At 46.2% G+C, this 26985-nt stretch overlaps 1 protein-coding gene across 1 annotated transcript in view; it reads right to left on the reverse strand.

Annotated features, from left to right (window-relative positions):
- The window catches only part of LOC132399117 (sialic acid-binding Ig-like lectin 10), a 740957-nt gene that overhangs the window by 186867 nt on the left and 527105 nt on the right, over positions 1-26985 (reverse strand). The window lies entirely within an intron of this gene.

Raw genomic sequence — 26985 nt, forward strand, 5'->3', positions numbered from 1 at the left:
GCACCTGTCTGTTGCCGGGGGCTGATGCAGAAAGTCGATAACATGGCCCGCTGTCTCCTGGTCGAGGGCGCCCACCATGCAGTAATACCTGGTGACATCTAAACAATTTACCTGACCTGGAACTGGACTTCTGCTGCTCGAACCAGACAAGGGGTTGAGTGGTGCAGAAGGTTGGCAGTTTAAGGGAAAATGCATTCTGCAGAGCCGAGTCATTCATGCTAGGTCCAAATGCTGTCGGGGTCACCAATGTAGTCACGATGAGTCGCATAATGAGTGAAAGTGACACACTGAGTCGAGCAGGGTCTGGTTGAACATTGACTTCTCTAACTTCCATTAATGCCCCTCCTCCACTTCTTACCCCATCCCTGACATATTCAGTTGTTTGTTATTTTTTTTCTCTCTCTCTGCCCATCACCCTGCCTGTTCTCCATCCCCTCTCATGCTCACCCCTCCCCCTTTCTTTCTCCTGAGGCCTCCCGTCCCATGATCCTTTCCCTTCTCCAGCCCTGTATCACTTTCGCCAATCACCTTTCCAGCTCTTAGCTTCATCCCACCCCCTCCGATCTTCTCCTATCATTTCGCATTTCCCCCTCTCCCACTACTTTCAAATCTCCTAATATCTTTTCTTTCAGTTAGTCCTGACGAAGGGTTTCGACCCGAAACGTCAACATTGCTTCTTCCTGGCCTGCTGTGTTCCACCAGTATTTTGTGTGTTGTTGTTTGGATTTCCAGCATCTGCTGATTTCCTCGTGTCTGGTTGAACTGCTCACTGTTTCAATCCGCGTGCGCTTAAGTACCCACTCCCAGCATCCTCCGCTCTCTGCGGGGTAGAAGTGATGTCGGCTTCCGGACCAAGGTTTGCCCTGCACTCAGAGCCTTGTCGGATGCCACTGGCTGCGCATTCGCCTGCGACTGTTGGAGCCAGTTCGCTTGCCACGTGGGCGAGCCACCACAGTTTACTCATTCTAGGATTTTCATTGTTCCAAATTTTAGAGTCTATTCTGTCAAAAAAACGTTTAGGAATAGATGAAAGAACTGCTTGGAATATATATGTATACGAATTTTGGTAGAACTATCATTTTAATAGCATTAATTCGACCAATATATAGCGTCGTGGGAGACAATTTAGAAAGTATTTGTTGGGAATAATCAATTAATGGAAGAAAATTATATTTATACAGATCTTTAAAATTCTTAGTAACTTTAATACCAAGATAAATGAACTGATTTTTAGCAATACTAAAAGGTAATTGCTCATACTGATCCAAATGATTATTAATGGGAAATAATTCACTTTTGTTTAAATTTAACATATCCAGAAAAACTACTAAGTTCGGAGAACATGGAAAACATAGAAGGAATAGATTTCTTAGGATCTGAAATGTAGACTAAAGTGTCATCTGCATACAATGAAACCTTAAGCATTTTTTCCCATCTCTTAATACCCTGAATACTATTGCAATTCTGAAGAGCAATAGCAAGAGGTTCTAGAGCCAAGTTAAATAACAAAGGACTAAGAGGACAGTCCTGACAGGTACCTCTGTATAATCTAAAATAGGGAGATTTTTGATTGTTAGTGATAACTGCAGCCAAAGGTACCTGATAGATCAATTTGATCCAGGAAATGAGACCCAGAATGAAATTAAATCTTCCTAAAATTTCAAATAAACAAAACCACTTCAACCTATTAAAGGCCTTTTCTGTGTCAAGGGAAACAACATATTCAGGTTCTTTGGATGGAGAGGAATAAATAATGTTCAATACTCTCCAAATATTAAAATGTGAATATCTATTCTTAATAAATCCAGTCTGATTGTTAGAGATAACTTCAGATAAAATATTCTAGATCCTATTAGCCAAAATTTTGGAAAGAATTATAAAATCCACAGTTAGTAAAGAAATTGGACTATAAGAGGCACATTCAGATAAATCTCTTTCTTTTTTAGGAATTAGTGCAATTAATGTCTCATAAAAAGTTTTTGGGACAGTCCCAGAGGATACAGAATCAGTGAAAACTTGACATAAATGAAGTGCAAGTATCAAAGTAAAAGTCTTAAAAAATTCCACTGTATATCCATCTGGTCCCGGATCCTTACCTGATTGAAGAGAGGATATAGCCTTTATTATTTCCTCCTGTTTAATAGGCACATCTAATTTATTCATATCTTGAGTAGAAATTTTAGGTATATTCAGCTTTTGCAAAAATCTATTCATAGAAGGAGTATTGTCTGAAAAGTCAGATTTATAAAGGTTAGAGTGGAAATCCAGAAATACCTTAGTCATTTCCTGACCATCTGACGTTTCAATTCTATCAGCTCTTCATATTTTCAAAATCTGTCTTCTAGCCATCTCTGTTCATTATGTTTTAATGAATAAACTTTATCTATTTCTTTAATCCTGTTAGTAATCACTAAAAGTTCCTCTTTGGTTTTCCTTCTTAAGCCTACTGAATATGAAATTATCTGCCCCCTGAGAAAAGATTTCATCGTATCCTAAATAACCAAATTTGACATTCTCTCTGTTGTATTTAATTCAAAAATTAAAGAAATTTGGTTTTTAATAAAACTTACAAAAGCTAAGTCCTGTAATAACTTAGTATTAAATCTCCACTGAGAAGAATTTAAAATGTTATCACGAAATCTAAATGTTAACTTCATGGGTGCATGGTCTAACAATGTGATGACATCATACGTGCAATCAGCAACAAAAGACACCAATTGTATGTCCAGCAAAAAATAATCAATTCTTGAGTATTTATGATATGCATGTGAAAAGAAAGAAAATTCCATGCCTTCAGGATGTATTAATCTCCAGATATCATCCGAACCGTATTCCGATAAAAAAGAGTTAATACAAGTCACAGCCTTATTTGGAAGTAGCGGACTGGTTGATGACCTATCACTCGAAGGATTTAAACAACAATTGAAGTCACTGCCCATATTCAACTTGTATTATTTTAAGTTTGGCAATGCAGAAAGTATTTTCTTAAAAAAGTCAGGACTGTCTATATTAGGTGCATAAACACACTCTAAAGCCAATTTTTGACCACATAACGGACCAGTAAAAATTAAATATCTTCCAATTAAAGATTAGCTTCCCTCACTTCCTTCCATCTTGGAAAACCACTTCTTTAGTTGTAAAATAATGCAAGCATTATTTCATCTCAGCTGAATGCTTTGAGCGGAGAGAACGATGGGCTCTATCTTTCATCAGAGGAGCTTTAAGTATCTCAACAAGAAGTGAATGTAACATATCTGTAACATATTTTAGTGGCTCACTGGATTCTGTATTTTAAGGCAAACCCAGTATGCATAATTTCTACTTTCCAGATCAACCGTTTTCTTCTTAATTCTCGATATTTCTGAAGTAGCCTCATTAACTTTCTTTTCCATAGCGGATATCTTTAATTCTTGTTATTTAATAACTTGATTCATTGCCTCCTGTTCTCTTTTAAATCTGTTAGTAGTCTGCTTGAGTACCTCGAATTGGATTTCCAGATTGCCGCAAGATTCCTGGATGATGGAAGTAATTTTTTCAAACCTTTCATTAGCTTTCACCAGGTTATCAATCTTAATATTCATATCTTCCATTAAATAGAGCATTCTTTCTGAAGTAAAGATTTCTGCTGATTGCTCTGTTGGGTCAGTTTCAGCAATGGTTTATCCAGCTTTTTTAAAAAATCCCTGCCATCCTAATTAAATCGTAAAACCATTCAGTAAAAGTAATAAATCTTCAAACATTAAACGGATCTAGCAGTGTGAAGTAGGTTATCAAAGTTAGGAGCAGTGCCACATGGTTCCTACTCCACGGACTGCCAGGGGGACACTCCAGGTTGTGGCCATTTATCGACCCGAATTTAACCATCCCTCAGATTGCTCTCTGCTCCTTCAGCTCTGCCCTCCCACATTGTGCCACTCCCTCAATGCTGTCTCTCAGTTCTGGCGTATGATTTAGCAGCCCAGAGTATGGCATCAGTTGTTGGAGACCTGAGCATGTGAATGTTGGACAGGTGGATCAACAAGCCATCCAGTATGTATTTCATTCTCGGCTGTAGTGTCAGGTGAAATTTGAGATCATAAAACCATAAGATAATGGAGCAGAATTAGGTCATTTGCCCATCGAGTCTTCACCATTTCAGCATGACTGATCCAATTTTCCTCTCAGCTGCAATCTCCAGCCTTCACCCCATATCCCTCCATGACCTGAGCAATCATGAATCTGTCAATCTCTGAGTTAAATATACATGAAGACTTGGCCTCCACAGCTGTCGGTGCCGAAGAACATGGAATAAAAGCAATTATGGATTGTAAATTGCCTCAGTAACAGGAAACAGAAATTGGTCGACACAAGACATTTCAGATGCTGGAATACAGAACAAACAGGCAAACTGCTGGAGGAACTCAATGGGTCAGGCAGCATCTGTGCGGGAAAGGAATTTCAGGTGAAGAACCTGGAGCAGGATTAAAAACAAAAAGAGCAGAGTGGCTGCATAAATGAGAAGATATAGTGTGGGTAGGCAAGGGTGGATTGAGGACGGAGAGAACATGGGGACTGCTGGGTGCTTCTGGTCCTGGGATTTGTGAGTGGGGGATGTGGAGAAGGAGAGTGTGAAGGTGTAGACACAGGATGGAGGTTGATGTGTCGAAGCACAGGATCAAGTGCTGGCCCCTGATATGAAAGGAAGGTGATAAGTTAAACAAAATAAGAGAGGGCTAATGCAGCTGAACCTGATAGGGGAGCGGACAGGCGACCCTCTGGAAAAGTGTGTGGTTTGTAGGTGGACATAACTGGTGTTGTGCAAGGTATGATGTCAAGAGACGATCATGGAGAGGAACAATGTGGATCAGAAGAAGACAGAGAGGGTGAACGCTGGAGGTTTGCGTTCCCTGAAGTTGGAAAATCGAATGTTCATCCATTACTTTTTAGATCATCTTGGCAAAAAATAAGAAGTTGTTCTTCAAATGGCAGCAGGGAAGGCCAAGGCAGGTAGGTTCCCATCTGGAATGGTGGCTGATGTTGGTCAGGGAGGAGGTATGGGGACAACTACTTCTCATCCTGTGGTTGCAGGGGAATGTGCCTGGAGAGCGAGAAGGATAGGTGGAACAGGGAGTCATGGGAGAGTGGTCCCTGTGGAAAGAACTGGGATAGAAGCATTTGATGTAGTGGAATCCTGCAGCAATAGACAGGAGTGGTGAAGGACAGTGCACTGGATATGAAGCTTAGTTGTTTGAAGGATGCGAACAGGGAGTGTTATCTCTGTTCTGTTTGGATTGAGGGTCTATGAGATCTGAAGGTCCAGGAAATGTAAATGTGGTCTCTATCAATCACAGGACGCTTACTCAGATGCTCTGGAATAATAAACCTCATCTTGAGAGTGGATTTAGCAGAGGTGAAATTAAGATAAAGGGATGGAATCCTTACAAGAAACAGGGAGGCAAGAGATGTTGTCAGGAAAGATATCGGGTCAGTGATTTTGTAGTAGTTGTGAGCTGATAGTTTGTATCCTGATATGCAGACAGAGATCCATGGGAAAATAAGAGAAGGGAACACTATTATCCAAGTGCACTGGGTGGAATACAGTGTAGTGTCAATGTAATGCATTTGGAGTGCCAGCAACCTGGTTCACTTCTGCCACTGAATGTAAAGAGTGTGTACATTCTACCTGTGAGCACTTGGGTTACCTCCCAGAGCTCTGCCTACCTCCTAAAATCCAAAGGGTTGGTAAGTTATTTGGTCACAAGGGTGTAATTGTGTGTTGAATAAGGGTGTGCTGAGTGTACGTGATGGAGTGGGCTTCTCCCAGGTGCTGCGAATTCCTCCATTCTTCCAGGGACATGGAGGTCTATGAGTTCACTGTCCACTGTGAATTGCCCGGTGGTGTCATCGTCAACGTAGTGGGTGATGGGATGTGTGACTCTGTTATATTTGGTTCACTAGCCTTTATTTGCAGAACTCTTTGGTTTCAGTTCCTGTTTGGTTTCTTTGCCTTTGGTTATTTTGACCCTTGTCATAGTTCTGAGCTGAGAAGGAGAAGGAAGAGTAAGTGTAAATATTGTGTAGATATGTGGATGCTTATTGAAATTAGGGCTCCTGTTTTCCTCTAGCTCCAGCGTGGGGCTAGGACAAGAAGGAAAGACAGAATGTGTGGAGTTTGCTTTGGAAAAGTGCCTTCAATAATGAAGGAGAGGAATAAAGACATTTAAGGATTGTGAACTTGGAGCTCAGGCAATTAAAATGGAAATTGGAGCAGCACCACACGGTCATGTAGAGAAGCACAGAAAAGAGGAAGAATGTTGACTGGTTACAGACTCAGCAAGGGTGTAGAGGATGGAGGTGACAACACGGAGCTGGTTGCAGGAGCTTGGAGCTTACTGAGTCAGCGGGGGTGAGGAGGAGGTTCCAGGGGTTGGTGGAGGGAACAGAGAGGGAGATAAATACAAGGGCAAGAAGAAGCTGCAGAAATAGGTGTGAATGTCTATCCTGGGGTTAAGCAGAGTGAAAGATTTTGGGCCTGGAGGGGTTTACAGACAAGGAAGACTGTAGGGGCAGGAGTTGTGATAGAAGACTATTATGGCCACCTGAGGAGCACATTGTTGCTACCTCACATTTCTAGAGGCAGAGGTTTGATCTGGGATTCTGGTACTGTCTACGTGGAGTTTCCACCTTCTCCCTGTGATTCCCCTCCCCCACCATCTACGTGGGTTTCTCTGAGTGCTCTACTTCCTCCCACATCAACAATTGCTTCTCCTTGCACCCCACAGTTCCTCCAGAAGTCTGTTTGTTGTTCCAGATTCTAGCATCTGACGTCTCTTGTGCCTCGTATCAAGAACCAAAGACAATAACATCAAGTGATTCACCCAGACAGTGGCAAAACTTTGGAATTCTTTAATGAGAATGTCATCGTCTGGTCCGTGAAATCCGCATTCCGGGTTTTCCCAGTTTCTGTTGAGGCAGCTGATTCTGGGTTGGGCTGACCTCATAAATAGCTTCAGGATTGTTCCTGTCTTGCCTTGCCTCGCCTCGCCTCACTTCTGCCTGGAGCCTCGCCTCACTTCTGCCTGGAGCCTTGCCTCACCTCGCCTCACTCTGCCTGGAGCCTGCCTCGCCTTGTCTCGCCTCTACCTGGAGCCTTGCCTTGCCTTCTGCCTGGAGCCTTGCCTCGCCTTGCCTCACTCTGCCTGGAGCCTGCCTCGCCTTGTCTCGCCTCCGCCTGGAGCCTTGCCTTGCCTTGCCTCACTTCTGCCTGGAGCCTTGCCTCGCCTCGCCTCGCTTCTGCCTGGAGCCTTGCCTCGCCTCGCTTCTGCCTGGAGCCTTGCCTCGCCTCGCCTCGCTTCTGCCTGGAGCCTTGCCTCGCCTCACCTCGCTTCTGCCTGGAGCCTTGCCTCGCCTCACCTTGCTTCTGCCTGGAGCCTTGCCTCGCCTCGCTTCTGCCTGGAGCCTTGCCTCGCCTCACCTCGCTTCTGCCTGGAGCCTTGCCTCGCCTCGCCTCGTCTCTGCCTGGAGCCTTGCCTCGCCTCGCCTTGTCTCTGCCTGGAACCTTGCCTCGCCTCGCCTCACTTCTGCCTGGAGCCTTGCCTCGCCTTGTCTCTGCCTGGAGCCTTGCCTTGCCTCGCCTCACTTCCGCCTGGAGCCTTGCCTCATCTCGCCTCACTTCTGCCTGGAGCCTTGCCTCGCCTTGCCTCACCTCTGCCTGGTACCTTGTCTCGCCTCCGCCTGGAGCTTTGTCTAGCCTCCCCTCGCCTCCCCTAGCCTTGCCTCGCCTTGCCCCTGCATGGAGCCTTGCCTCGCTTCACCTCTGCCTGGAGCCTTGCCTTGCCTCGCTTCTGCCTGGAACCTTGTCTTGCCTCGCCTTGCCTTGTCTCTGCCTGGAACCTTGCCTCACCTCGCCTCACTTCTGCCTGGAGCCTTGCCTTGTCTCGCCTCACCTCGCTTCTGCCTAGAGCCTTGCCTTGTCTCGCCTTGCCTGTGTCTGGAGCTTCGCCCTGTTTGGAACTGTCTGTCTGTGTCCACGCCTTTGCTAGGTAGGACTGGCCATTTTGCCACTACCTAGCATTGGGAACTGCCTCTCCGTGTCCACGCCTTCGCTAGATAGGTCCGGCTGTTTTGTCGCTACCTAGCGTTGGGAACTGTCTTGTCATGTTCTGTGTTCTGTGTCATGAGTCCCAGCCCTATGTCCTGTACCCAAGGAGGGGTCCTGGCTCTTTGTTTCATGTTCCTGTCTGTCCCTCAACCAAGGCTCTGGGTTCTCGTCATATCCATGTGCCTCGCCCAGCACAGGTGTACCTTGCCCAGCCCAGTTCTGGGATTCCCTCATCCTGTGCTGAGGTTCCCTTGTCCCATCCAGGAGTTTTTCGTCTCATCCTGTGCCTCTCCTCATCCTGTAACCTTGTCTTGTCCTCTCGTGGTTCTGGAGTCCGAGCCCGAGTCGAGACCCTGGTTCTGGATCCTTACCCAGTAACTGGCTTAGAGTCCAGACCCAAGCCTCAAAGGACCATGGCCTTTTCATCCTGGGCCCACTTCGAGCCCGAGTCAAGACCCAGGTTCTCGATCCTTGTCCAGTCTCTGGCTCGAAGTCCAAGCCCAGGCTCCTAGTTCCCAGTTCCTTGTTCTGGTTCCTCTGTCCTAGTCAAGTCCTAGCCCAGGACCAGAGTCCTTGTTTCATCCGGGGCCTGTGTTGTGTCCAGCATCCTTTCTTCTCCACTTTCCTTGGTTCCTCCTCCCGCCGAGTCCTGTTCCTGGTAGTTCTGTGGCTGTGTCTTGCACTTGGGTCCGCTCCCAACACCCCCCTTATGACAGAGAATATTGACGACAGAGTTTGATAAAATATTTTGACCGTTAAATGAACAAAAGAGTTTGAGTTAACTGAAGGAAATTATCTTTCTGATAAAAGATCAGTAGTGATCTTACTGAACATCTGACTGCTGTTATCATCTGTCTTTGTGTCTTTATGTCTCTCTCAACTTATCTGCTCAAGTACTCACCTACTCAGACACAGGTTCTCACACAGTAGGCTGTCATATCCCCACAAATTTAATGGAGAATGGGATACACCTCTCATGGGTTGCAACTCAAGTACTGCTGGGCATGGAGTTGGTTTTCTACCTGTTGTGGCTCATCATGTACTCCATTATCAGGTCACCTCTCATCCTCCTTTGCTTACTACTCCTGAGAAGGTCAGCTCCCTTCTTGAACCATGGCAGAGCTGGGGAGTGGTGTAGGGTCTAGAGGGGTTTACATAGACAGGGTGAGGTGTATGATTCAGAAGGGGATTGAAGAAACTTGGAGGAGTGTAGGCACTGGAGGGAGTTACAGACAAGTATGGAGGGTCCAGAGGGAGTGTGCAGAGACAGGGAGGAGCTTAGGAGCCAGAGGTGGTCACAGGGTGAGGGACAGCTATGCCTCAGAGACTGATCCCATAGTACAGCACTCCCTCAGCTCAACAAAAGTAACATCACTGTCAGATTGAATGGGCTCACCATTTACTGATACTTCCTCATCTTGATTCCTGATTTGAGTATCCTCTTCAACACTTTTGTCCAAACAATGCAGCTACTGAGGGGAGAGGACCCTGACCCCTGAAGTGTCTGTCAGTGATTAACTCTGGAAACGGCCCCTGAAGTGTCTGTCAGTGATTACTCTGGAGATGAGTAGTGCACTGATCCTGGGTATTTAATTCCATGCTTGTCGTTAACTCTGGCAGGAACTGGTAGTGTGAGACATTGTACAGAGTCTGATCATAGATACACTTTGTGGGGATCTCAGTTCCCGGCTTTATCTAGCACAACTCTGGACTCTCCAGCCCACCACGCCCCTGCTATCTAGTTTGCACATTTGCCTGCATTTGGTCTGTAACCTTCTGTACTCTCCCCATTCTAGTGCCTGTCCAAATGCCTCTAAAAGATAGTGAATGTATCTGTCTGGAGCACCACTGGCAAAACATTCAAAATTAAACCAGCAGAAAATAATTTCCTCTCAGATCCCCTATGAAACCTTAACCCTGTATCCTCTGCCATGGGGGTATCAATATGTTCTACTGATCGACCCTGTCTGGGTGTCTCACAGCTGATATTCCACTGTCACATAACTCCTTGGTTTCCTTCACTCTAAGAAAAAATCTCCTTAAACCTGATGTCTTCTCCAATCCAAACTACATTTTGCTTAATCTCCACAGCACCATCTCCAGCGCTGGCACGTCATTCATATGGTGCAGCGGCCACGACTGCTCAGAACACTCAAAGTTGTAAATTAACATCACAACTCTTGTATTCTGTACTAACACATTGTTACTGTCCATGTAGAGAGCAACTACCATCCTACTCTAGTCAATATTCTTTGTTATCTTTGGGTACTATTTTCCACTCATAGAACCATGCTGACCGTCGCCAATCAATCTTTATTATTCTTTCCGTTAGAATCTCTCCAGTAATTTCCCCATCACTGATGTTAGGTTCACTGCCTTGTACTTAGTTTCAAAGCTTGGCCTTTTGTCCTTTTTACCTCCTGTATTCCAATACCTCACCTGTGGTCAAACAGAATACAAATATCTCTGCCAGGCCCCAGAAATCCCTTCTCTACCTTCCCACAATGTCTGAGGTTCTACCAGCTCCCAGGTTCCCTTTCTGTTCATCACAGTCATGGAATGCTCAGAAAAACAGGCCTATTATCTAGTTCACACTGAACCACTATTTTACCTCAGTCCAACCTACACCTGGATCACAGCCCTCCATACATCTCCCATCTACATAGTTATCCAAACTTCCCGAAAATGTTGAAATTGAACCTGCACTCACTATTTTCACTGACAGCTCATCCCACACTCTCACCACCTTCTGAGTGAAGAAGTACCCCATCTTATTCCCCTTAAACATTTTACCTTTCACCTTTATTGCTTTATAGTATCCAAAACTGTATGCTTGTTTCTGAGGAGGAATGACTTTTAAGGAGGGCTACCCTGCAGTGGCTAATGATCCCCTTTCCCCATCCTGATGCCCCACTCCATTATCTGTGTTCTACATGTTAGGTGTAACCACTTCTCTGTATCATCTAGCAATGAACCCCTCAGCCTCCCTAATGATCCAGTGTTCATTCACCTCCAGTTCCCTGATATGGTCTGTGAGAAGCTGCAGCTGAATGCACCTCTTGCAGGTATAGTCTTCAGGGGCACTGGAGGTCTCCCTGCCTTCCCATATCCTCAAAAAGATTCTGGTTTATTTTTCAGTTCACTGGGGCTCTGGTTCTTATGCTCTCCTTAAGATATCCAGGTCATATTTCCCATGCTCCCTTGAAACTGGAATAATGTCACTGGAAGTTTATTGTCATATTGTGCAACATTAAAAAGGAGTGAATTAGTAGTGTGTGAGGGTATCAATGGGAATAGCTTGGGACAGTGTGGGAATCTGCTCCTTTCTCACCACTGATGTTGGAATCACGGTCGGTCATTGGAGCTTCAATGTAATCACTTTCCCTTTCAGACTGAAGGTGGGAAACGGACAGAATATGTTGGATCTGAGAACAATCGGAAAGTTATGCTTCTTCCTGCCATTTCTCTCAGGTACATCAGCAGCAGTTCAGACATGCTTACAGATGACAGTTTGTGCACAGGACTAATGGCAGTGAGCTGTGATGGGTCTGGGATTTCAGCAGAGATCCAGTGAACTAACTCACACCGAGGCCCCGTCACCATCACCATCTGCTCATTGACCCACACTGGCCTCCTGGTCCAGCAATGCCTCACCTTTAATATCCTTCTTTAAAACTACAGCTGAGTTGCTCCATTGTAATTGATCCATGAACTATCGACTGGTGGGTCACTAACCAGGGTACCCAGGGATGAGTAGGGAGGGAACTGGCCTCTGTGCCCGGCTGGTTAGTTGGAAGAGCTGTTCACAGAAGATTCACTTCTAAGCTAGTCACATTTGCCCTCATTAGTCCCATAACTTTCTAAACCATTCCTATCCATATATCTGTCCAAGAATCTTTTATTTGTTGTTAATGTGCCTGTCCCAACAACATTTTCTCCATGGTAGCTCACTCTCTGGGTGAAAATGATGCCCCTCAGGTTCCTACTGCACCTCTCTCCAATGAATAGGAGTGTAGGAGAATGAGGGTGATATTGATTCTCCGACTGGTGACCTGTGACTCGTGGAGTACCCCAGGGGTTAGTGTTGGGACCTCTGTTATATTAATTATATATGTAAATGATTTGGATGTGATTGCAAATGACACGATTAACAAGTATGCTGAATATACTAAGTTAGGAGGTCTTGTTCATAGTAAAGTAAGTTGCAATGAATTGCAAAGGGGTATTATTGATCAGTTAGGGAGTTGGGCTGAGGAATCAAACAGATTTCAATATAACCAAGTGTGAGGTGATGCATTTTGGACATCAAATCAGGATAGGACATTTACAGTGAATGTCAGGGCACTGGAGAGTTTTTTGGAACACAAGAGCCTGGGAGTACAAGTACACAGTTCACTGAAACTGGCTGCATGAGTATACAGGGTGGTGATGAATGGTGCTTGGCATACTGGTCTTCAATCAGGGCACTGAATCTAACTGCAGGGCCATTATGTTGCAGTTATGCAAGTCACTGTTGAAGCAAGACTTGGAGTATTGTGTACTGTGTTGGTTCCCTGGATCAGTCACAATTGAGCAGCTCAGCTGTAGTTGTAACAAGGATAATAAAGGTGAGGCATTGCACGACCAGGAGGCCAGTGTGGGTCAGAGAAACTGTCAGGCGGAAGAGGGTGCAGAAGAGATTTATGAACATTCTACTTGGATGAAAGGGGCTACGTTACAGGGAGAGTTTGGCCACACTGAATCTGTATTCCTTAGAACAGACGAGAATGAAAGGTGACCTCATAGTTTTGTAATATCATGAAGGCTGTGAATAAGATGGATGGTCATAGTTCCCCCTCCCACCCCCACGGTTGGGGAGTTCAGAATTAGAAGGCAAGGATACAACATAAGAGAGAGGAGATGTAAAAGAGACTGAGAGGCATTATCTCAGCAGGGTCAGCAGGGACCAGAAGGGCCAAAAGGGCTGATTTATGCTCTATTACGCTATGGCTCCATAACTCTAAAGCCGTTTGTTCAGCCTCTCTCCATAACTCAGTCTCTCAGGTCCCACCAACAGTCTCATTGGGGTAGTGAAGGCCGATTTAGCAAGTTTGATCAGTTGGATTTAACCAAGTTGTGAAACATGGGGCGAGAGCCCAGCTGATTGGTGAACAGCTTCACAGAGACATCACTTGTTCTAAGTGACAACTCAACAGTGTTGGTTGAGTTGAAATGTGTCAAACCGCTGATGCTGGGCAGTTCTTACAAAAGATTGTTCAGGCGCTCAATCCCGCATATCAGAATTAGCTCAGAGGGTTGTGAAAACATTTGAATGAAAAGTGCGAGGGAGGGTCACATAGTGGGAGGGGCATTACTGAGGGAGGGTCACACAGAGGAAGGAGCGCTACTGAGGGAAGGTCACACAATGTGGAGGTTGTACGACGGGAGAGTCACACAGTGGGGGCTGGTACTGGGGGCCATGCTGTAAGAGCTCTTGCTCTTAAAGTTGAAAATTTTATGGTAAAATCCTAGTTGAACAGTTCTGGAGACCACCAGAAGGCTCTGAGACTGCGGAATGTCTTCTTGGCAGTGGACCAGAACAGTTTCTTTTCAGGAAAGACTCTGTTTTTGAAGAATTCTGTCCATGTCCCTCGAGCACTGAGCAGTGGCTGCAGCTGTCAGATTGCCAAAGCTCGCATTTTAAACTTTGAGGAGACCAGGAACGTATTTATTCCGTTTTATGAGAGGGGAAAACTCCTCCTGTTTTGAGTGCCCAGCCCAGGGCGACTGGGTGAAGAGGGCTTTGGAGCACCAGAGGAAGAGAGGACTGTTCTGCGAGATGCCTTCGTTTACACTGCGGCACGGACGGGCTGAGGTTGTTCCACCGCACGGACTTTCCCGCCTATAGACGGATAACTCCTAATTTTTGCATCTGTATTTACTCAGGAGAGAGACACAGAGTCTATAGGATTGGGGCAAAGAGGCATTGACTTTATGGACCATATACAGATTACAGAGGAGGAGATGTTTGCTGCCTTAAGGCAAATAGGATGGATAAATCCCCAGGGCCTGACAAAGTTTTCCCTCAGACTCTTAACTGCTCCTTGACAGCGCCCTTGCGCTGGAAGGGAGTGCATCAGGGATGCCTGTCTCCAGATAGTTGTACTCTGTTTATGTGAAGTCACTCCTGTGCCTTTTCCATAAGAGGTTGACGGGTTTGGTTCTACACAAACCAGATACGCTGGTTTATGCCAATGATGTCCTCCTCATGGTCACTGACCCTGTTTACTTGCAAAGATGTGAGACTGCCAGCAGATCTTCTCAGCTGCATCCTCTGTGTCAACTGGGAAAAGTGAGCCAGCCTCTTGGTGGGTCAGTGGCAGGTGAAGGGGTTAAGACCCTTTGCTGGAGCACATGCGCCTCTGCTACCTGTCGTTCCACTGAAGAGGCCTGGCCGGGAGAAAAGTCTCTGCCCAGTCGAAACAGCTTTGGGCAATTTCATACCGGTGAGAGCGCTGGTAATAAAGCAGCTGGTTTCCTCCATGATCCAGTGCCACCTTGTCAATCTGATCCAGCCACTGTTTCTGTCTCCAGGACCCGGAGGAGGCTGGGGGACTTCTGGGGCAATCGGAGTCATTGGGTCTCTGCTGCCGTCCTGAGTCTTCCGATTGCTGAGGGTGGTCAGTCATTGTTGTGCTCACGTACACAGCTGGCGGCTCCCCACATCAGGACCCTTCCTGCTTCTGTACACCGAGCACCCTCGGAGATGTCATGAACCAGTGACACATTATCTCCACTGGGACACTGGCTGCAGGAGGTCACACTGCTTCAGTGGCAAACCTCAGCCATTCTACTTTGCAGGAGCATTCTCAGTTTTATCAAGAGCTGTTGCATGTATGGGATTTAGTCACATCAGGTCAGGGAGCTCCAGTACCAGTAGGGGATTACTGCTGTCGTGAGAGGTCTGGTCCCCATCCCATTATGGTAGGTTCAGAGAGGCTTGCGTGTCTAGAGAGTCCAAGGTGTATTAACACCTGCTCAGAGGACCACAGGTGCAAGAATCCCCTCAGGAGAGGGACCCACGTAACATGAGGAACAGTGCAACAGGCTTGCAAGTTGGGTCACTAACATCCAGTCCACCTGTCCACTCTGTGGCCGAGAGGAGTTACTGTACCGGATTTATACGGAGTGTGAGAGGTCGCAGTCCCTATTCGAATATCTGAAGGGACTCTTCCTGAGGTTTCAGCTGCACTTCAGCCCTGCGCTCCTGATATACGAGCACCAAGTACGGGAGGTGGGGGGAGCGGGGGAGTGGTTGTGGGTCGTCAAGAAATCTACTGGTTGGCTTGCTCCTGGCCTGGCCGGGAAGGCCATCCACCGGACCAGTAAAGGGTTCTGTCTGCGCTGACTGCCTCCCTCCTCTGGCGATGTGTTCAGTCCTGGGTGTTCTTCGAGAAGGAGCCCAGGAGCTGCCAGGGGTACAGTGTGGAATTTCCGGGAGCAGTGTGACTCCCCAGGAATCTTGCTGTTTAGACCGTAATAATATTTTAATTTGAACTATTTCACCATCTTGTAAATATTTTGATTGTAATTCATGTATTTTTGTGTGATTAGTTTTGTAAAAGAAAAGGGGAGTTGGAGAAGGAACACTTCACTGTAGATAGAGGGACACAGTCGGAGGCACTTGTTATTAAAGTGGAGTTTGTTGTCAGATGCATGAGTCTATGTGAGCACAGATACAATGAAAAACTTACTTGAGACAACATCAGACACAGAGCATGATGTGCACAACAGTCAGACAAAAACAAATTATACACAATTTTACAAGAAGGAACACAACTAGAACAAAAAAAAGAGAACAAAAAAAGTCCATTGTAATGCAAAGAGGTCACAGTGTTGCTACACTGAGTTGTGATTATGTCTGTTCAAGGATCGACTGATCGAAGGGAAGTAGCTGTTCCTGAAACTGGTGCTGGGGGACTTCAGGCTTTTGTACCTCCAGCCTGATGGCAGCTGTGAGAAAATGGCACGGTCCGGGTGCTGGGGAGCTTTGATGGTCATTACCTTCTTGAGTTAGGTATTCTGGCCTGTTGGAAGGGTTTGTGATGCGATAATCTACTCCATATCAATGGCATTACTGGACGAAAGCAGAGGGCCATTGAGGACAGACAGTACAGAGGGAATGCCTCACTCCTGGATAGACAGCACAGACAGAATCGTGGCTCTGTGAATTCTGATGATTTGGTTTGAGTCAGTGCAGGAACAGTTAGTGCAGACCCCTATTCCCGTCTATCACCAGCATCTGTGACTCTCGATCACAGGCGTGTTGGCACTACTGGGTGCATCTAAAAACCAAATGGTTGAAGAGAAGCAGTTGTTCCTGAACCTGGCGATGTGGGTCTCCAGGATTCTGTCCCTCCAGCCTGATTGGAGCTGTGAGAACATGGCACGGTCCCGATGGTGGGGATTTTTGATGGTGGACATTACCACTTGAGGTAGTAGCGCCTATTGTAGAGATTTCCAATGGTTGGAAGGGATTTACCTGTCATATATTGTGTTAAGTTCACCACTCTTGATAGATTCTTGGGTTCCTGCAGATTCAAATCACTGGAGTGTGATATACTGTGATGTTACACGTTAACTGGGCTGCAGTATCAGCAGGGTTTTGAAGTGGGTTTGCTGCATTGTTGAATGTGACGATCTGTGAGAATGCTGCACTGTTAGAGTGTGAACAGTCAGTATGGACCCCTGTTCCAGTCTGTCTGTCAACAGCATCTCTGGTACTCGATCACAGGGATGTCAGCATCCTTGTAGATGCATGGAAGGAGCAAAGAAAATGACACGATGAAGAACAAATGGGAAGTGATTATTATTTTACACAGGATCAATACCAATCAGAATGGATCACAGAATCACATACTGAGGGATATCAAATAAAAACTAAGAATAGATCTTGGCAAAGACCAGGTATCTCGAATCAGTCTGTCTGAAGACTTGAAAGACAGTGATTGTTCCCTGGTTATAGACAACAACACTCAGGAAGATGAAGGGCTGTACTTTTTCGGGATTCAATTTGACCAAAGGAATCATTACAACTATCTCCCTGCTACGCAGCTCCGTGTTTCTGGTGGGTGCTCTGTGTTGTCATTCAACAGCAGGCATTCAGCAGTCAGTGGAGAATAATATACACTTGTACCTGGCCCATATTCACATCGGCACAATTACCAATTTTCAATTCATTCCCAATGTAGAGTCTGTACTTTCAACTGTTGAATCGACTGTTGCTATGTTATGAAAGGCAATCTATGTTCCCAATCATATTGTAGCACTAATGACATGAGTATGAGAGTTTCTCAGAGGTTCTGCAGTTTCTTGCAGAACTAGGTCTCTCTGCATGTGACAGTGTTCAGCTTCCCACCGGTCCTCCACACCTCCATCTCCATCTCGACCATCCGTACTTCCTTCCCTTCCTTTGTCCTTTGTGTTTTTATTCACCATCCAGGCAATGCCCTGATCTCACTACTAACATCAGGCAGGAGGTACAGAAGCCTTGCGGCCCACATCACCCAGTTCAGGAACAGTTATTCCCCTTCAAACACCAGTCTGCTGAAATGGTGTGGATAACCACAAATGCCTCTACTCTGAGCTGATTCTATCACCTACAGACACGTTCAATGACTCTTTGCAACTCAGGTTCTCAGTATGGTGTTTATTTTAAATTTATAGTTTCTCCTTTTGCACACTGTGTCATGGTTCTGGTTGGCTATTCCACCTAAATGCTCCTTTCTCCCTGATCATGCCCTAATTTCATTCATTAGATCTCCAAATGCTGGCTAGTTTACTCAATTACACTACACCTGATTTTCATCAGAGACTGAAATAAAAACGATGGCGTCATCATCACAGGTTCTCAGTTTGTTGGTCTATTCCCATGTGATAACTTCGTTTCTCGACTTCTTAGAACTGTTTGCTCCAAGTTCAGCTTCACTTTCAAGATATTCCATGAAAACTCCGTCTCTGTGTCAAGACTCCATACCAGAGCTCCGTGTCAAGATTCCTCCTGTTTGCTGTTCAACGTTCATGTCTGCACAAGCATCCCCAACTCAATCTCCGTGCCTGAGTCCTACAGTTGGGTTCTTCTCATTCGCTCCGTGCAACATATTGGTTGTTGTCAGTGTTTGTTTGTATAGATATTTGTAAATTCTATTAAATTTATTTCTTTTTTTTTCCTGTAAATGATGGCAAGGAAATAAAAGCTGTATATATACTTTGCTAATAAATTTACTTTGAACTTCCTGAACATCTCCTTCATGGCCAAGTCCACCCTCTCCCCCCACTGTTTAGGGAAGGACATATCCCCACTGTGTGATATTGCGGTTCTCAGTGGAGGACTCTGTTTCCCACTTACTCTCTCAATGGCATTCAGAACAGCAATGAACCCCACACTGTTCGAAGTGCTCTGACTGTTGTAGCCTTACTGTTCCAGGATGTCCCTTAAACATTTTTCTGTTTTGTGACTGGGATTTCTATCTGAACTGAAGCAATTTGTGATATTGAAATAAAAGGATCCATTTCTCTGTTTCAGATTTCACAGATAAACCCACAATATTCACTGCTGAAATTGTTGAAGGAGTTCTGTGAAAATAACCTGCACCTTCAAAGAACATGTTATAGAACTTCATCCACCTTAACCTCCCACGGTTGTACCACCATCAGTCTCAAGCAGTGTAACTCGGAGGCACAACACTCTGACATATACTTCTGTCCTGACCATGACCCCAGCGTCCAAACACCATGGGCAAAATCTCACCTGCAGAGTCAGATACCCATCAGTTTCATCAGAGCAGACCCTCACACTAACTGTGCAGTGTAAGTATGGGGGTCAGTTATCATACAGGTACAGCAATACTCCACAGAGTACACAGAAATATCCCACAGATTGCAGTATAACTAAATCATTTATCTAGTAACAACCATTGCCCTGAATATCCATGACTAGACTATAAGTATTAGGGACTGAAGTAGGTCATTTGGCCCATCGATTCAGCTCCACCATTCAATCCACTGATCCTTTTTCCTCTCCTTAGCCCCATTCCCTAGCCTCCTCTCCATAAATTTTGATGCCATAGCCAATCAAGAACTTCTCAATGTGGTAACAAATTCATCACCCCCTAGCTAAGAAATATTATTTACCTCTCTGTTTTAAATGAATGCTCCTCTAACCTGAGACTGTGCCCTCTTGTTCTAGTCTCCCCCACTGTGGGAAATACACTTTTCGCATCTACTCTGTCTAGACCTTTCAACATACGAAAGGTTTCAGTGAGATCCCCCTCATTCTTCTAGATTGCAGCAAATACATGTAGACAGCCATCAAACATTCTACTCATGATAACCCTTTCATTCTCAGAATCATCCTTGCGAATCTCATCTGAAACCTTTCCAAATCCACCATATCTTTTCTTAGCTGAGGAGCCCAAACTGTTCACAAAGTTCAAGGTGAGGCCTCACCAGTGCCTTATAAAGACTCAGCGACACATCCCTGGTCTTATTTTCTAGACTTCTTGGAATGAAAGATAACATTGCATTTGCCTGCCTTGCCGACTCAAACTGCAAGTTAACCTTCAGATGTTCTGCACAAGGGCTCTCAAGTCCCTTTGCATCTCTGAGTTTTGGAATTGTTCCCCATTTAGAAAATAATCTGCAGATATTTTTCTTCTACCAATGTGCATGTCAATACATTTTCCAACATTGTATTTCATTTGCCACTTTCTTGCCCATTCTTCCAATTTGTCTAGGTCCTTCTGCAGCCTTCCTGTTTCACAAATACTGTCTGTGCCTCCGACAATATTCATATCAATTGTAAACTTGGCAACAAAACCATCTATTCCATTATCTAAATCATTGATATACAGCATAAAAAGAAACAATCCCAACACTGACCCCTGCCAGTCAACCAGAAAATGATCCTTTTATTCACATTAAGTCAAGTCAAGTAACTTTTATTGTCATTTCGACCATAACTGCTGGTACAGTACATAGTGAGAATGAGATAACGTTTTTCAGGACCATGGTGTTACATGACACAGTGCAAAAACTAGACTGAACTACGTAAAAAAAACAACACAGAGAAAGCTACACTAGACTATAGACCTAACATGAGTGCATAAAGTGCACAAAAACAATGTAGGCATTACAATAAATGATAAACAGGACAATAGGGCAAGGTGTCAGTCCAGGCTTTGGGTATAGAGGAGTCTGATAGCTTGGGGGAAGAAACTGTTTTATAGTCTGGTCGTGAGAGCCCGAATGATTTGGAGCCTTTTCCCAGACGGCAGGAGGGAGAAGAGATTGTATGAGGGGTGCATGGGATCCTTCATAATGCTGTTTCCATTGTGGATGCAGCGTGTAGTATAAATATCCGTGATGGCAGGAAGAGAGACCCCGATGATTTTCTCAGCTGACCTCACTATCCGCTGCGATGTCTTGCGATCCGAGATGGTGCAATTTCTGAACCTGGCAGTGATGCAGCTGCTCAGGATGCTCTCAATACAACCCCTGCAGAAGTTAGAACGTAATGAGGATGGGGGGTGGGAGATAGACTTTCCTCAACTTTCGCAGAAAGTAGAGACGCTGCTGGGCTTTCTTTGCTATGGAGCTGGTGTTGAGGGACCAGGTGAGATTCTCCGTCAGATGAACAGCAAGAAATTTGGTGCTCTTTACGACCTCTACCGAGGAGCCGTCGATGTTCAGCGGGGAGTGGTCGCCCCGTGCCCTCCTGAAGTCAACAACCATCTCTTTTGTTTTGTTCACATTAAAAGACATGTTGTTGGCTCTGCACCAGTCCGTTAGCCGCTGCACCTCCTCTCTGTAAGCTGACTTGTCATTCTTGCTGATGAGACCCACCACGGTGGTGTCATTGGTGAACTTGATGATATGGTTCGAGCTGTGTGTTGCAGCACCATCATGGGTCAGCAGAGTGAACAGCAGCGGGCTGAGCTCGCAACCCTGGGGAGCCCCCGTGTTCGGTGTGATGCTGTTGGAGATGCTGCTTCCAATCCGGACTGACTGAGGTCTCCCAGTCAGGAAGTCTAGGATCCAGTTGCAGAGGGAGGTGTTCAGGCCCAATAGGCTCAGTTTTCCAATCAGTTTCTGAGGGATGAATGCTGAACTGAAGTGTATGAACGGCATCTGAACATTCGTGTCTTTTTTGTCCAGGTGTGTTAGCGCCAGGTAGAGGGTGGTGGCAATGGCGTCAGCTGTTGAGCGGGTGGGACAGTACACAAACTGCAGGGGATCCAGTGAGGGGGGCAGCAGGGTCTTGATATGCCACATGACGAGCCTCTTGAAACACTTCATGATGATGGATGTAAGTGCAACGGGACGGTAGTCACTTAGGCAGGACACTAAAGATTTCTTCGGCACGGGGACGATGATGGCGGTCTTGAAGCATGTTGGAACGGTGGTGCTGCTCTGTGAGATGTGAAGCTGTCAGTGCGAACATCTGCTAGCTGGTCTGCACATCCCCTGAGCACTCTCCCAGGGATGTTGTCTGGTCCAGCAGCCTTCATGGGTTGACCCTGCACAGGGTTCTTCTCACGTCAGCCACGGTGAGACACAACACCTGGTCATTTGTAGGAAGAGTGGACCTCTTCACCGCCACGTAATTTTCCGCCTCAAACCGGGCGTAGAAGTTATTCAGCGCATCTGGGAGGGAGGCATCACCTGCACAGTCAGGTGATGTTGTCCTGTAATTGGTCATGTCCTGGATGCCCTTCCACATGCGCCGCATGTCGCCACTGTCCTGGAAGTGGCTGTGGATTAGCTGGGTATGTGCATGCTTTGCCCCTCTGATGGCTTGTGACAGTTTGGCCCTTGCTGTTGTTAGAGCTGCCTTGTCGCCTTCTCTGAAGACGGAGCCGCGGAACCTCGGCAGCGCATGCACCTCTGCGGTCATCCATGGCTTCTGGTTAGCGCGTACGGTGATGGTCTTGGACAGCGTAACATCATCGATGCACTTGCTGAAGTAGCTGGTCACTGATGCTGTGTACTCCTCTAAGTTGGTAGAGTCGCCATCAGTTGCAGCCTCCCTGAACATGTGCCAGTCAGTGTGCTCAAAGCAGTCTTGAAGAGCAGAGATGGCTCCTGCTGGCCAGGTTTTCACCTGCTTCTGAATTCGTCTGGAGTGCCTGACGAGCGGTCTGTATGCTGGGATTAGCATAACAGAGATGTGGTCTGAGTATGCCAGGTGGGTCAGGGCTCTGCCCGGTACGTGTTGGGGATGTTTGTGTAAACCAGGTCCCATACGTTCTCCCCACTCGTTGCAAAGTCCACATACTGATGGAATTTGGGGAACACTGACTTAAGGTTCGCATGGTTAAAATCACCGGCGACAAAAAACAGACCATCAGGGTGTGCGTTCTGCAGTTCGCTAATAGCCTCATACAGTTCACAGAGCGCCTCCTTAGCGTTAGCGGTGGGGGGATTGTAGACACCGAATATAAGAACAGAGGTGAATTCCTGTGGTAAATAAAATGGTCTGCATTTAACAGCCACAAACTCCACTAGCGATGAGCAGTGTCTGGAAACAAGCACTGAGTTCTTACATCATTCCGTGTTGATGTAAACACACACACCACCACCGCGAGTCTTACCGGAGTGAGCTGCATTCCTGTCCACGCGAAACAAGGCAAGCCCATCTAGCTGGATGGCAGCGTCGGAAATCCCATCAGTGAGCTATGTCTCTGTGAAGACATACGCGGAGCAAACTCTGTACTCCCATCGAGTATTACATTGGAAGTCGGATGTAGTACATTTTCTTGTCCAGGGAGTGGATATTGGACAGCAGAATGGATGGGAGAGCCGGCTGGCTAGGGTTTGCTTTTAAAACACAAAAATACAGCTGCAGATGCTGTGAATCAAAGAATATGTACACAATGCTGGAAGAACTCAACTGGTCAGGCAGCATCCGTGAGAAAAGAGTAGACAACGTTTCGGGCCGAGACCTTTAATCAGGAATGGCGGGGGGTGGGAAGAGAGGGCTGAAGTCCAGTAATAGGGATGGAGTGGGAAGGGCCTAGAGGTGCCAGGAGGAAAACCAATCAGAGGAAATATAAAGGGGGGAGGGGAGGAGATAAGCATGAAAGAACGTTAGAGATAAAGACGCAGAAAATTGAAAGGGGAGAGAGGCAGAGAGGGAGCTTGGATAGGGGAATGACGAGGGGGAGGGAATGACCAGAAATTGGAGAATTCAATGTTCATACCACCAGGCTGGAGGCACCTCCAACCTGAATTTGACCTCATCATGACAGTAGAGGAGGCCATGTTTGGACATATCTGAATGGGAATGAAAGGGAGAGTTGAAGTGAGTGGCAACCGGGAGATCCTGTCCGTTGTGGCGGGCGAAGCGTAGGTGCTCGACGAAGCGGTCCTCCAATCTGTGTCGGGTCTCGCTGATGTAGAGGAGGCCGCAACGGGAGCACCGGATGCAATAGACGACTCCAACAGACTCGCAGGTGAAGGGTTGCCTCACTTGGAAGGACTGACTAGGGCCCGGAATGGTGGTAAGGGGGGAGGTGTAGCATTTGCACTTGCAGGGATGTGCCTTGTGGGAGTTCTGTGGGGAGGGATGTGTAGAACAGATAGTCACGGAGGGAACGATCCCTGCGAATAGCTGAGAGAGGTAGAGAGGGAAAGATGTGCTTGGTGGTGGGGTCCTGTTGAAGGTGGTGGAAGTTGCGGAGGATAATATGCTGGATCCAGAGGCTGGTGGGGTGGTAGGTGAGGAAAATGGGATCCCTGTCCCTGTTGTGGTGACGGGAGGATGGGTTAAGAGCTGAAGTACGGGAAGTGGAGGAGATGCAGGTGAGGGCATCTTTGAGGACGCCAGAAGGGAAACCACGATCCTGAAAGAAAGAGGACATTTGAGAAGTCCTGGAACGGAAAGCCTCATCCTGGGAGCAGATGCAGTGGAGTCGGAGGAACTGGGAATAGGGAATGGCATTGCTGCATTGGGCAGTGTGGGAAGAGGTATAGTCAAGGTAGTTATGGGAGTCAGTGGGTTTGTAGAAGATGTCAGTGGATAGTCTGTCTCCAGAGATGGAGACCGAGAGATCAAGAAAGTGGAGAGAAGTGTCTGAGATGGACCGAGTGAATTTGAGGGCTGGGTGAAAGTTAGAGGCAAAGTTGATGAAATTGACGAGCTCAGCATGGGAGCAGGAAGCAGCACCAATGTAGTCATCAATGCGCGGAGAAAAAGTTGGGGAGTGGTGCCTATATAGATTTGGAGCATAGATTGTTTGACATAACCCACAAAGAGGCAGGCATAGCTGGGGCCCATGCGAGTGCCCATGGCTACGCCCTTGATCTGGAGAAAGTGGGAAGAACCAAAGGAGAAGTTATTGAGAGTTAGAACAAGCTCCGCCAACCGGAGGAGTGAGGTGGCGCTGGGGAACTGGTGGGGTCTGTTATCCAAAAAGTAGCGGAGGGCTTTGAGGCCTTCTTGATGGGGGATGGAGGTGTATAATGATTGAACTTCCATGGTAAAAATGTAGCGCTCAGGGCCGGGGAATTGGAAGTTATTGAAGAGGTGAAGGGCATGGGATGTATCCTGGATGTAGGTGGGGAGAGACTGAACTATGAGGGATAAAATGGAGTCCAGGTAGGCAGACACAAGTTCGGTGGGGTAGGAGCAGGCTGAATCTATGGGTCTGCTGGGACAGTCAGGCTTGTGGATCTTGGGGTGGAAGTAAAATCGAGCTGTGCGGGGTGTGGGAATTATGGTATGAGCATTGAATTCTCCAATTTCCGGTAATTCCCTCCCCCTCCCCCTTCCCCTATCCCAGGTCCCTCTCTGCCTCTCTCCCCTTTCAACTTTCTGCTTCTTTATCTCTACAGTTCTTTCATGCTTATCCCCTCCCCCTCCCCCTTTATCTTTCCTCTGATTGGTTTTCCACCTGGCGCCTCTAGGCCATACCCCTGCCCTATCCCTATTACTGGGCTTCGGCCCGCTCTTTCCCCCCCCCCCATTCCTGATGAAGGGTCTAGGCCCGAAACATTGGCTACTCTTTTCTCACGGATGCTGCCTGACCTACTGAGTTTTTACAGCATTGTGTAGGGTTTGTTTTTAGCCTGGCATGGACCCCTGCCCTTTTGCCTCGCTTTTGCTTCCTCGGACATCGCTTTCGACGTCTCCATCTCCAGCTACCAGCATCCCGCGAGTCCGAGGAGTGTAGGCCCATTCCCCGAGCAAGCCGAGGTCGCGTAATTCAGCCAGCAGATCTTTGTGAAGGTTTGTTTGTGGACAATCTCTGTATTGTAATAGTATCTGGTGATGGTAGATAGCCACTCTGTTATCCATGTACCCTAATCAAAAATTGTGTATCAAAGTTAAAAAACAAAATTAAATTAAAGTAACGCCTGGTCTGAAAGGCCGCTGCTGCCATGCCGCGCTGCCTCATGTCGCTGCCTCTGACCAAAGAGCCAATGCTCTAACCATGCTAATAACTTGTGCTCTTAATACTATCGGCTTTTAACTTGGTAAACAGCCTCATGTGTGGCACCTTGTCAAAGGACTTTCGAAAATTCAATGTACAACATCCACTGCTTCCCCTTTATATATCCTACTTATATTCTCCTCAAAAGAATCCCAACAGGTTCATCATGTAAGATTGTACCCTAAGAAAACCATGCTGACTTTGTCCTATGTTGTCCAGAGTCACCAAGTACTCCATAACCTCATCATTAACAATTGACACCGACATTTTCCCAACCACTGAGGTTAGGCTAACTGCTCTACAACTTCCTTTCTGATGCCGCCTCCCTCCTTTCTGAATAAGTGGAGTGACATTTGCAATTTTTCAGTCATTTGCATGGTTTCAGAACCATGACTGATCCCAATGATTCTTGAAAGATCATTACTAATGCTTCCACGATCCCTACTGCAACCTCTTTCAGATCCCTAAGCTGCAGTTCATCTGATCCAGGTACCTTATGGGACTTTAGGTCTATCAGCTTTTTGAGCACCTTCTCTCTTGGAATTGTAACTGCACTCATTTCTCTTCCCTCACACATTTCCCTACAACATTTGCCACACAGCTAGTGTCTTCTTCAATCAAAACTAATGCAAAATACTCATACAGTTCATCTGCCATCTCCTTGTCCCCTGGAATTATTTCTCCAGCCTCATTTTCTAACAGTTCTATATCGAATCTCATTTCTCTTTGACTTTTTATATACATGAAAATGCTTTTTTATCCACCTTGATATTGTTTGCTAGCTTGCTTTCATATTTCATATTTTCCCTCCTAATGGTTCTTTTAGTTGCTTTCTGTAGGGTTTTAAAAGCTTCCCAATCCTCTATCTTCCCGCTTTTTTAAATTTTGTTATGCCCTCTCTTTACCTTTTAAAATAGCTTTGACTTCCCTTGTCAGCCGTGATTGCATCATTTTGTCTTCTGAGTACCGGTATTTCTTTGATTTTGGAATACACCCATCCTGCACCTTTCTCATTTTCCCAGAAACTCAAGCCATTGCTGCTCTGCTGTCAGGTGTGCCAGCATCTCCTTCCACTTTACTATGGCCAACTCCTCTCTCTTACCACTGTAATTTCCTTTACTGAAATACTGCTCTGTCAGACTTTACTTTCTCCTCATCAAATTTCAAGTTGAACTCTATCATATTGTGATCACTCCATCTTAAGTGGTCCTTTAGCTTAGCTCCCTAATCACCTCTGGTTCATATACTAGGGGTGATCAATAAGTTTGTGGCCTAAGGTAGAAGGATTTGGGTTATTAACTTCAAACTTTCTGCCTAATCACTCAAAGAGTTGACCTGCAAGTGCATGCAACAAGAGCTGTATCGCCAATTAGCAATAAATCTCCTCGCAGTGCGCTGCTCCCGCCGTGAACTGGGCTGCCGGCATAACCGATG

Source organism: Hypanus sabinus, chromosome 1 (genome assembly GCF_030144855.1).
Source record: "Hypanus sabinus isolate sHypSab1 chromosome 1, sHypSab1.hap1, whole genome shotgun sequence".
In the NCBI taxonomy this organism is placed as follows: domain Eukaryota; kingdom Metazoa; phylum Chordata; class Chondrichthyes; order Myliobatiformes; family Dasyatidae; genus Hypanus; species Hypanus sabinus.